Below are 12,336 nucleotides of genomic sequence, written 5' to 3' on the forward strand. Positions count from 1 at the left end.
TTAGTAGCTATATCTATAAAATGGGTATACCAATGCTGATTTCATGTAGTTGTTGTAAATTTTATAAGAAATAAAAATACCAGCTTATTTAAGGACCATTAAAGTTTCATGAAAGAAAATGAGAAACAAAACATAGGAAGCTAGTTGTATGCCTTATTCAAAGGTTGAGAAATTATTGTTTTGCTGAAGTTTAGCAAACTTCACTCCTGCTTACTATAGCTTAATGAGGGATTATTGACAGTAAGGGCCTCACGCATGCAAGGTGAACACTCTACCACTAAGACACCTTCCCAGCCCTGTCCCTGAATTTCTGACCCACAGAACTGGTAAGAGATAATGACTGAGGATGGTGGGCTTAAGCAACCAGCTTTTGGGGTGATTTATTCCCCAATAGATAACTGATCAGGTTTGAACAAGATCTATAAAGCTACATGTTACTAAATGACTTCTAATTCCAAGTGCTTGGGTCATCATCATTCATTATAACTAATTATAATATGATTAAAGCTTTTTCTCCCTGGGTGAGCTGGGTCAGGAAGAAAGCCAGGAGTCTTAGGTTTACCACAGCTACCCTTTCACCTTTGATGCTTTTAAAATGATGACTTATACATGTGTATTGTGTTTTTCATTTCATTTTGTCCTATGTAAACACATTTCTCTAACCTCATTATTTAACAATAGCCAAGTTGAAATTAATCAGCAGAAAGACATCCAGCTCTTGAATTGATAGCTATGAATGTGGTCTTGGGACAAGAGCCCATTGCTGCACATAGATGCATCACTTTTACATTTTATTGTGACTTCTTTTTTTTTAAAACCACTAATTAAGACAATGCAAAATTTCCTTAAAGGAGGTAGACACAGATGAGAATTTGATATTTATGAATTATTGGAATTTAAAAGAAATCATTTTTCGATTGAATTGCAGGATTCAGTAGTTTGGCACAGCAGAAAAGAATCATCTCACCTGAAATTCCCTACTTCACCCCCAACAATAGATTCAATAGCTAAGGATATAAGGTATCGTACTGCCTCCATCTAAAACCCAAGACAAATACCAGCGTATATGTCAAAAACAAATGTGTGTTCTAAACGTAAACATAGCCATTTGGCAAATGTTGAGCTAGCCATTAGAGATACAATAGTGTTTTTTTTTTTTAAGACCCTGAGGTCTCTACCCTCATATAACTAATTCGAATTGAAAAATAAACATTAAATAAACAGAAAAAACATCACTGTGTTGACTAAGTGGAACAACAAAGTGTCTTTTATAAAAATAAAAAAATAAAAAATGAAAAATAAATGAGAATAACCATGCTTACGGCATCATTTCATTATTCTCTATTAAAGCTGAGGACTCTGGGGGTATATCCCAAACTACAATATATATATGTCTTTACTTAATGACTTGTATTAGAATGTCCTACCAGAACTATTCATTATATCTCCAAAATGGGAATGACATAAAAATGTCCATCAACAATGGAATGGATTTATGATAGCTAGTCTGTTCATATAATTGAGAAACTCACAGCAATGAGAAGAAATGAACTACATCCACACATGACAGTATTACAGATCTAACCAACACAGTATTGAGTGAAAGTACTACTCTGTAATTAAATTTATAGGAAGTCCAAAGCTGAGAGCTAATTTGTGCTATTAGAAATAAAAATAGTGGTTACCGTTGACAAGATAATAACTCTAAATGGCCGTGGGTCTGGAAACTTCAGGATGCAAGTACTGTTCTGGTTTTTTTTTTTAATCTAGGAATTATAACATGGATGTGCTCATTTTTATGCATTTTTCTGTATGCACACTATAGAGTAATTAGAGTAATTAGGAAGAAATAATAAGCAGTTTTCTCCATTGGTCTGCAAGTTCACACTATATACAGGTACCTCTCACTATATTTAGTAATTTGGTTGTACATTTATCTTTCTTTCTTGATGTTAAACTTTTTGAGTTGAGACTGAAAATTTTTATCCTTAATCTTATACGCCTTCCCCCGGCTTCATTGTATGACATGTTTTGAAGTTTCTGTTTGTGGAATACTCAATAAGATGGTTTCCACAATGGTTATGTTTTAAACAACCTACTTTGTGATTGGTCTTGATTCTGCTAACATGGAATAGTTTGATTACAAATTAACTTGCAGAGATTTTTTGAAGCATTGGGATGATAAGATAGTCACAGATATTGCACGGTGGTGCTTTAATTGTGTGATGATAGATACACTAAGAAATGTAGGCACATGTCCTCGAGAGCACATGAGAGGTTATATGTGATGTCACTCCTGTGGGACTCCCACTGCCCGCTAAAGAAGGACGTCTGTCTTTGGAGGTGGCACCCCTGTTAGATGCTCAGCTGTCACTTTCTTCTCACATATATTCTGAATGAGCACAATCCATCCATCAACACTTAAAGAGTTTTCAAACAGTACATTGACCTTGAATGCGGCACATTGATTTTCAGTAACGCTCTGCAAATAGGGTCGTTACTGAGTCACCCAACAGTGAATGTGATTGGGAACAGATTTCTGAAATTCCAATAGGGTGCCACCTGCCTTGGATGATGGATCAGCCTACTGTAAACCATCAATCCTTCCTAGGGTCTTGCAAGTGGTGACACCTGTATGAAATTTATCATTATGTGCACTACCAGGCAAACGCATAACCTTGCAGGCCTTTGCCTCCATCGTGGGGCCTCTTGTGTAAAGGGTCTGTTTTGTCTGAAGTGGCACTTATTTACTGAAATGCTTCCCTGTGAAGGGCCCCTCATGATGGTGACAGAGATGGAAGCACTACAGGGAATTACATCTGCAGCAGGGAGTGAGCGATAGATAAAAAGCCGGTGTCTTCAGCTGTTAGAGGTTAACGGCCAGATCAATTAAGGTGATTGTTTCTTAGATTGCATTGGACAAATGTACACACACAAAGGGGACATTAGCACAACCAGGAGAGCAGAACAAAGAGAAATTAACTGATGCTAGACTCCAAATCAAACTGGAAAATGATCTTACGTTCCTGTGAAATGCTGAATTATCTTAATGACCAGTTTGTTTTCAGAGTGAAGTCCTCTGTCCTTTCTTTCCTTTTGCACGAGAAACCTTAGAATGAATACAGAGGATCTATCAAGAATTAGGCAATTGTAGAAGATATGCTCATTTTGCAATAATATGGATGCTTATTTTTAAGTGGCCATAATTGTCACTTAAGAAGGATCTACTGGGTGCCAGCTGTCACCAGGCTTTGTAGGTATCATGCTAACTTCCTGAAAACCCAGGCCTGTAAGTCTGACTTTCTCCATCTTACAGATCAGAAGAGTGAGGGTTAGAGACCTTCAGGAAGTAGTTCAGCCTTACAGAACAAGACTGAAATTGGGGATCTCATCTTTTCTCTTTGATTTCTAACCCCATTTGCTTTTCATTATGGCTCAGTGTCACTCAAATAGAACAAAACATTAAGCCACAGACATTGGGTTGTGTAGCACCTCGTTCTGCTATTGTCCACCTTAAGCACAGTAAGCGAGAGCAGACCGCATGTTGGTCCTTGGTCAGAGAAAGGGCTGACGGGCATTGCAGACTTCATTTGCAGTTGGCAGAGGCACCGTGCTCTTGGCTGTGCTTCTGTGATTATAAGCTTCTGTGAAAGGGAAGAGTCTGGAGGGGTCTGAGAAATATAATTGGCACTTGGAAATGCACCCCCAGCCCACCAATCAAGATGATCCAGTGGTGAGTGTCTGTGACGCTGTCCCCCCCAGACTCAGGGGCTGGAGTGGAGCAGCCATGACAGGTGCGGGCCACCACAGCCAGAGTTCAGCCAGAAGTCCTCACAGGAAGAAGCCTGGGGAATGTTCACTTTAGGCTTTGTGTCTGTGGCTGTTGTTTGTTTGTCTTGGTTTCTGTCTTGATTTACTTTATGGTAACTGGAGTTTAACTCAGAACCTGGCTCTAGCTGGCATGCTACTGCCGAGCATGCCTCCCACCCTGTTTTTCCAATCTGGACATGGACCTAAGAGCCTGGGTCCTACCTCAGATGTCCTGTCGTCAGTGGGATCACAGACACAAATCACACAAACAACCACTTCCAAGGAGACAGTCTGATGGACATTTTTGCAAGGGCTGGCCTGGTATCACAACCCTCCAATTCCCAGCCTCCCTCATAGCTCAGGATTACAGGTACGTGGTACTTCAGCCAGCTGTGGGTTAGGAAGGGGGCCTCCTATTCTCAGCTCCCCTACATAGCTAGGATTACAGGCATCAGCTATGGGCTTCTGGCTTCACCTGATAATTGAGTTTTGTGCTGGTGTGAGTGCACCGAGAGATGCCATTTGTTCCTGGAACTCTTCTCTGCTATCCTTACTTTGTGGAGTAGACTCAAAAGACAGTCTCCAAAATGTAGATCATTCATTCATTCATTCATTCATTCATTCATTCATTCATTCATCTCAATCTCCTGTCCCATCCCAAATTCAAATTTTGGTCCCTAAAGAATTCTGAATGATTCTGGGCATGAAGTTGGGTTGATGATGTCTTCTTTACTTTTTTTTTTGTTTAAGCTTCTAAAATAAGGCTTTGTATCCAAAAGATTCTCAACAAACACTTGTTCACAAAAACACACTTAATGTTAAAAGACAAATGTGTGTGTGTGTGTGTGTGTGTGTGTGTATGTGTGTGTGCCTGCCGAGAGGGATTGAACTCAGAGCTTTATACTCTCACTTGGCTTTTTCTGCTCAAAGCAGGCTGTCTGCCACTTGAGCCACACCTCCAACTCAGCTTTTTGCCAGAAGAGATAAGAGTCTCACTGCTTATCTCTTTTTGCATCTTGGTTAGCTTAGCAGGACCATCCTCATATCTCAGCTTCTTGAGTCACTAGGATTATAGGTGTGAGCCACCAGCAGTTGGTTACTAGATGGTCTGTGGTCTAGCGCCTTCTTCCACTACACAAGGCTGGGAGACAGTGTAGTATTATCAAGGTAACAGGACTGACCTTTCCACACGGGAGCTCGCCCGCTCAGCTGGACAGTGATGCAGCTGTCTTACCTCACCTCTGGGCCTTGCAGACAGTGCGATCTAACACATGCCCATGGAAAAGCACGTTGACTCATTAGACAAATGCATGAATAAATGTCCCTCGAATGTTAATAAATAAATGTCCATAGAGGAAGGACTGTTGCCTATAACTACACAGTTGCTGCTCTTGAATGGATGGTGAATTTCTGAATCTCATGACATGACTTGGCTATGCTGTTTCCCACAGAGCTGGGGATTCGAGCTGAACTGATACAGTAGACAACTCTGAATCTAAACTCGTCAATGTGTTGTGTTCAAGCTGCCTGCCTGTCTACCCCAAGTACACAATTGATAGAATTGACTGCACACACACACACACACACACACACACACACACACACACACACATCTGTCTTCAAAGTTCTCAAACCTTCCCTACAATTCTAGTTTTTGTATCTGAAGATAAACACTCCATTCATTTTTGCAACTCATACTTTCACTTCTGAATGACCAGAAAAATGGTATCCTGGGTGGTGGGCATACTGTGTGTGATTGAGGAATGAATGGGGTTGGATAAACATCTCTTCTAGGAGCTATCAGTATTCATAAAGGAAACCCAATATATAACAAATGTGATTAGAAACAACTGTCAAAGTAATGACAAATATGTTCTAATAGAAACAGACACAATCTTCACAATTACTTGAAATGCAGGTATTTATCAAGCAGTGCAAGATTAAAAATGACCGTGTTGCATTAAAGAAATCGAAGTGATGGAATTTTAAATATGCAGCTTGGCCATTCCAGTCATCTCACGCCTTCCCCCTCACCAGCTCCTCTCGGAAAAATGGGGTGGGAGTGTGTTTAAACAAAGAATGTTCTAATGTGCCCTGAAGTAGTCACATTTTTAACCAGTGTTATCTCCAGAGTTCAACCCCGCACAAAAACGAGCCCGTTTCAGCTGTGAGCAACAATGGAGAGACACATAAATAGCTGTGGGCAGAAGCGGTATGGTGGAGCCCTGTGGCACTGTCCCAGAAGGGGCATTGCCACTCATAAGAAAGACCAGATAGATTGCACTATGGAAAAAGAGCCAGCCAACATACTGATGGCTATGAATGCTCGGTCTTGTTTACCCTTCCAGTTCATTAATTATCTCTGTCTTACCGATGTCAAGCAAACTTTGCGCCAGGACCATGCTGCTTTTCTTACTATGGCTCAGTAGAGCAGTTTGACACCAGCTACTAAGATGTCTCTAGGATTGCTCTTTTTTTTCTTTTTTAATTTTGGCTAATTGGGGTCTTCTGTGTTTCCAATAAATTACTGTTTCTTTTCTCTATTTCTCCTCTTCTTCCTCCTTCTCCTTCTAGTTATGGTACTGGAGTAACTCAGTTGCTTCATGCTTGCTAGGCAGGCTCTATTACTCAAACCATGGTTCTGGATATTTTTGAGATGAAGAGTCTCCACCGTATGCCTAGGTTACCCTGGATCACTTGTCTTTATTATTCTTTATGCAACCAGAATATCAGGTTCAATCCACTGTGCCAAATTATTGGTTAAGATAAGGTCTCCTGACTTTTTCCTTAGGCTGACCTTGAACACTAACCTTCTCAATCTTCACATTCCAAGTAGCTAGGATTTATAGACATGAGCCACTCTACCCAGCTATTGGTTGAAATGGAGTCTTCTGAATATTTTTTCCTGGCTGGCCTCAAACCTACTACTCCGTGCTCCCAAGTAGCAATGGTTATTGGTGTAAGCCACTGGAGCCTGTCTGTTTTTCCTATTTCTGAGAAGAAGTGACACTGGAATTTTGATGAGGATTACACTGATGCTGTATGCTTGGAAACAGCCTGTGTGAGAGACGTAGTTTGGTGCCTGAAATGAAATAACTCCAGCAGAGGCAGAGTTGGAGCTCTGAGTCAGGCATTTACTAGATTGTGAGCTTAGGTAGGCTCTTAATTGCTCAGTGCTTCAGTTTCCTCACCTGTAAAATGGGATATCAAGCCTAGGAACTCATAGGGTGAGGCCACAGTGCATGGGTGCACCCTGTGAGTAACTGCGTGTGTCTGACACACCATCTCTGGGTGACAGCTACAGGATCTGGAGGCAGTTACTGTCCACGGTTGCATAAGACACCGTGAGCATGGAGTCAGGATGATGTACCCTATAGAAGAGAGGATATTTGAAGCAGGAGCTGAATTTTTTTTGAAGGCTAGAGGTCTCTACAGAGGCTAAGGAAACAGCATAACCATGAACGGAGTTAATTGGCCCCTGGCTGCCTTTAGCACTGGGGATGAGCGAGGTGAGGCACAAGTCCAGTGTGGGCGGCTTCTAACATTTATATTTGACTAGTCTCCATGTATTTTACTGTGCACACAGTGGACTGATTTGTCACTTTTTTAGGGTAAGATTATGTCTCTGAGTAAGCTGATTAGTGTTAGACTGATTGTTTTAAAATAACTCAAGCGGCATCTGAATTTATTTACATACATGATATTGCCTTCTATAAACACAGCTGTATGCAGAAAGAAAATTCAACAGTATTTTGGGAAGTTAAGCCAACAGTTTAGCTGTAATAAAGACAGTCTTCTCATTCTTGGTTCTATTTCTTTTTCTTTCTGGACTGTTTTTCAGTCAGGGTTAAACTGTAATGCTCCTGCCCGGAAGTCTTAGGTAGTGGTAGTAGTGGAGTTGAAGCCATGGTGTGGAGAGAGACCATCAAAGGACAAGAAGCAGAATGTCTTTGAGGAGGGGCTTGTGCTGGCCCAGACTTCACAAGGGCATGATGACTTTTGTGCTCACACTGATCATGAATGCTATGGCTGATTCCAGATTCTGTGCAGAGAAAAGCTTTATTCTGGGTATACTTGCTGAATATATTTCTGTGTTATGTGGCCCTGTGTTAGGCTCAGGAGATCCACGTAAAAACAGGAACAATACAGACTCTGTCCCCATGAGCCTTATGGTCTATGCTAGAGACTAGAACACATGCATGGCCATGTGTGTGCAATATGTGTGTGTGTGTACCAATAGATAAATAGATATCTATAGTTATCTATCTGTAGATGGATAGATAGATAAATAGACAGATAGAACCCTAATATATGTGGTTTGCTTTTGCTTTTACATACACTGTAAAAAACCTGACTTTTAATTGGGATGGCTAGATCATTTACATTTAGTGTAATTGCTAGTATGGTTAAATTTTACTTTATCCTCATATTTCTTTTATATTTAATCCTTCTGTTCATTTTTTCTCTTCTGTTTTCTTTTGTACTAATTGAATATTTTAATTAATTAATTAATTTTAATTGGATATTTTAAAGTTCAATTTTATTTCTATTGTGGCATATTTTTCTACCTTCTAGCCTCCATTTATAAAAATTGTTTTTTGCGGGGCACCGATGGCTCACGCCTGGAATACTAGCTACTCAGGAGGCTGAGATTTGAGGGTTGTGGTTCAAAGCCAGCCCAGGCAAGAAGATCTATGAGACTCTTATCTCTAATAAACCACCAGAAAACCAGAAGTGGTGCTGTTGCTCAAGTGATAGAGAACTAGCGTTGAGCTGAAGAGCTCAGGGACAGCACCCATGCCCAGAGTTCAAGCCCCATGACCAACAAAAAAATGTTTTTCAATGGCTTTATATGTAATTATTTTGAAATATCATATATATGTATTTATATCATTAAGTCTTCCTTCAAATGTGTCCATTTTGTGTAAAAGACCATATATATGACTATATATATATCTATTTTTATCTTTTATGTTGTTTTGCCATATATTTGCTTGTATCGATATAGTAAATTCTATGATAAAAATGTTATTTTTCTTTGAATAAGCCAACTATTTTTAATAGAGGTTTTACAACCAGAAGGAAGTGTTTTAAATTTATTTTATAGTTTTTTTAAGATTCTCCATTAATTTACGTAAATACAAATCTGTCATTTCCTTTTGTTTAATTTATCTATCTTCTTGTATACATGTCATTGTATTTCTTAGGGCACATTGTATCTTGAGATTTTTGCCAGTTTGATAGCAGTGAGCCTTGGTGTGTCTTTCTTTGGGTTTGTCCTGCTTGATGTTTACTGAGTTTCTTGCATCTGTAGGTCTGCTCAGGTGCTCCATCTCTGCAATCTTCTTGAGAAGTGACTCAAGGAAGGAATGTATTGAAATCAGGATTTATGTTAGTTTTGAACTTTTGTCAGGAGCCATAGACATAGGATACCTGTTATGTGTATGTGTGTACACATATACAAACTATAGGATAAATATACACATGATATATAAAAGCTTATAGAATAGCTATATATTTCTATAAATTTATATATCTGATTAGAAAATATATACATATATTTTACCTATATACACACATATACATACATACCTAATATAAGTAATATATGCAAATGTATAAATGTACATTTATAGCTATCTACATAGAAAAATATATCCTTTTCCTAATTATTTAAACAGAGGGTAGATATGACTACTTATTTCACAGAAGTTAGCAATGGACTGGAATTATTCTTGATATCAATGTTTTTCTGACAACTAATACTTTAAATAATAACTTATGAACATTTTTCAAAAACATGGAGAATTAGACTTACTACTGTAAAGGAAATGTATGTGATGAGCACACCACTAGTGTTCTAGCTGTACAGAAATACAGGATGGAAGGCTGGGAAGGTGGCTCAGTGGTAGAGCGCTTGCTTTGCATGCATGAGGCCCTGGGTTCGATTCCTCAGCACCACATAAGCAAAAAACAAAAAAAAGCCAGAAGTGGTGCTATGGCTCAAGTGGTAGCGCACTAGCCTTGAGCTGAAGAGCTGAGGGACAGCGCCCAGGCCCAGGGTTCAAGCCCCGTGACTGCCGTGCCCCCCCCCCCAAATACAGGATGGAAAGACGCGGCAGGTCCTAATACTGGTTGTCTTTGGATGCTAGAGCTACTCATTGTATTTTTTTCTTTTTCTTTTCCATTTGAATATTTTATTTACTTAATGTATTTTCCTAAAACCACTTAAAGGAAATTAGAAACTGTTTTTATTTTTTTTTCTTAATGTTTATTTTTTTGCCAGTCCTGGGGCTAAAACTCAGGGCCTGGGCACTGTCCCTGAGCCTCTTTGTGTTTAAGGCCAGAGCTCTACCACTTGAGCCACAGAGCCACTTCTTGTTTTTCTGAGTAGTTCATTGGAGATAAGAGTCTCATGGACTTTTCTGCCCAGACTGGCTTTGAACCACAATTCTCTGATCTTAGCCTCCTGAGTATCTAGGATTATAGGCATGAACCACTGGCACCTGGCTTAGAAACTGTTTTTATATTAGGAAAATAAGCTTTATTTAAAGATAATTGAGGCTATATAAAATTATCCACAGAAGGAGTAATTCCTAAGTTATTACTCCTACAGAGACGAATTGCTTCTCATAAACTGACATGAACCTGAGGAGCAGCCTTGTACACAGCCCATCTCACCTTGGCCATTCCCTTTGTACTTCTTTGATTTCCAAAATATACTCGGGCCTTATAAAAACCCACAGATGCCATAAAATAATAAAATGATTAAGATGAAGTTGAAAGTTCATGATACAGGAAGTGGAATGGGTGGGGACTCTGCGGGTGGAGTGGAGAATGTTGGGAACAACATGGAGAGGAAACATGTAATTTTCACAGAAAACAGGCTTTGGAAATTGAACACAAAACTCATCTGTGAGCTTACTGTTAGAAATAGCAATGAGGGAAAGAAACAGTGAGAATCAGAGGCTTTGGAATTAAATCAAATTTGTATTATTTAGAGATGTTTTTGAATTTTTGTTCACTTTCTAACTTCTAGATGTTAAACAATGTAGATGAGACAACCACTCAACCTATAGAAGTGTTGTGCTCAGCTTTTTAAGGTCAAGAAAAGAACAGCAGGCACCGACCACTTCTTAATAGAACTGGGTTCCGAGGGGGCAGGGAAGACACATGTTAAAAACCTGGAATGGTTTCAGACCAAGAGGAGACAGTGTGTGATTGATCTTGACTGAGTCAGGTCTCCAAGAGTCCAGTGCAAGGCAGACCAGGGTTTCTAAATGGTGAGTGAGTGTGGATAAGCCCAGGACAAGGACCAGGTCTCCTTGGAAGAATGCACAGCACTGGGAAGGCTGGCCCAGCAAGCCGTGGCAGCAAACACACTCACTCTTAAATTGCTCCCCTCAAGTCCTACCAGGAGTCCCGAAGGTAATAATGCATTTGCCATAAACTCAAAGCTCTGGACTTAATCTCTGTCTGCTAACTTAAGTAAGTTAAAGAAATGGGGCATTGACCACCTTTCGGTCTTAAGGGGGTCACATAACAGGTGGTCTTGTGGGGGCAGGGCTTCACACTTCTTACCACATGTCACACACTACCACTTGAGCCATACCCCAGACCTGTTAGCTCTGGTTATTTTTGAGGTAGGTTCTCAGTGTTTGCCCAGGCCAGCCTGGATCACAATCTACTTATTTATACACAACCAGCTTTGACTGTGGAAATGTGAATCACATAAACTTTGGGTCCAGGCTCACTTTGAACCATGACCCTCCTGATTTCAGGCTTCTAAGTAGCCAGGGTTACAGATGTGAGCCACCAGCACCTGTCTAGTTTCGTGTAACAGATGCAGTGTGCCAGGCGCTGTCATATGTAACAAGACTCTTGGCTCCATTTGAGACAATGAAAAGCCCTCTATATGTGCGGGAATACTCGGGAGCTTAAACACAGACCTCCTGATTTTTAATAGTGTTATTTATGCAGTGAGACATTTGTGGCCAGCAGAATGAAGACTCAGCATTTTTAATGGAAAGTTCCCCCATCCCAGGCATTCAATTTAGCACAGAAATTTTGTTGTTAATTGCTTAAGAGTTCTTTGGCTTTGTTGAAAGGGGTAGGAGGAGATCCCGAGGGATGAGCAGTTTCCAGTCTGGCTCCTATAGAGGCCAGTGTTTGGGACTCTCTGTATAGAAGATTGATGGTGTTGAAAGTGCGTGTTGCTGGTGCGTGTGTGTGTGTAAGCACATGTGTGTTGCACTGGCGGTGGTTCCTCTGGAAGCCATGTGTTGCTCTGGTACTAAGAGAAATAATGAAGTTCCTTGGAGTGGCTGTGGGTCTGCAGGCCCCACCCTCTGCACCAGCCAGGACTCAGTCAGGAGAACACAAACCACACCAGGTATTTTAGATAAATAGCTCAGCAAAACAATTGATTCCACTGGTACTGGGAAGCACGAAGGGCAAACCCAGTCACACGGAGGTCACTTAAGTCATAACTACAGAGACAGCTGCTGCCCCTTGGCTGGGGAACAG

Source organism: Dipodomys merriami, unplaced genomic scaffold, assembly GCF_024711535.1.
Source record: "Dipodomys merriami isolate MVZ:Mamm:240054 unplaced genomic scaffold, mDipMer1.0.p SCAF_148, whole genome shotgun sequence".
Lineage (NCBI taxonomy): Eukaryota > Metazoa > Chordata > Mammalia > Rodentia > Heteromyidae > Dipodomys > Dipodomys merriami.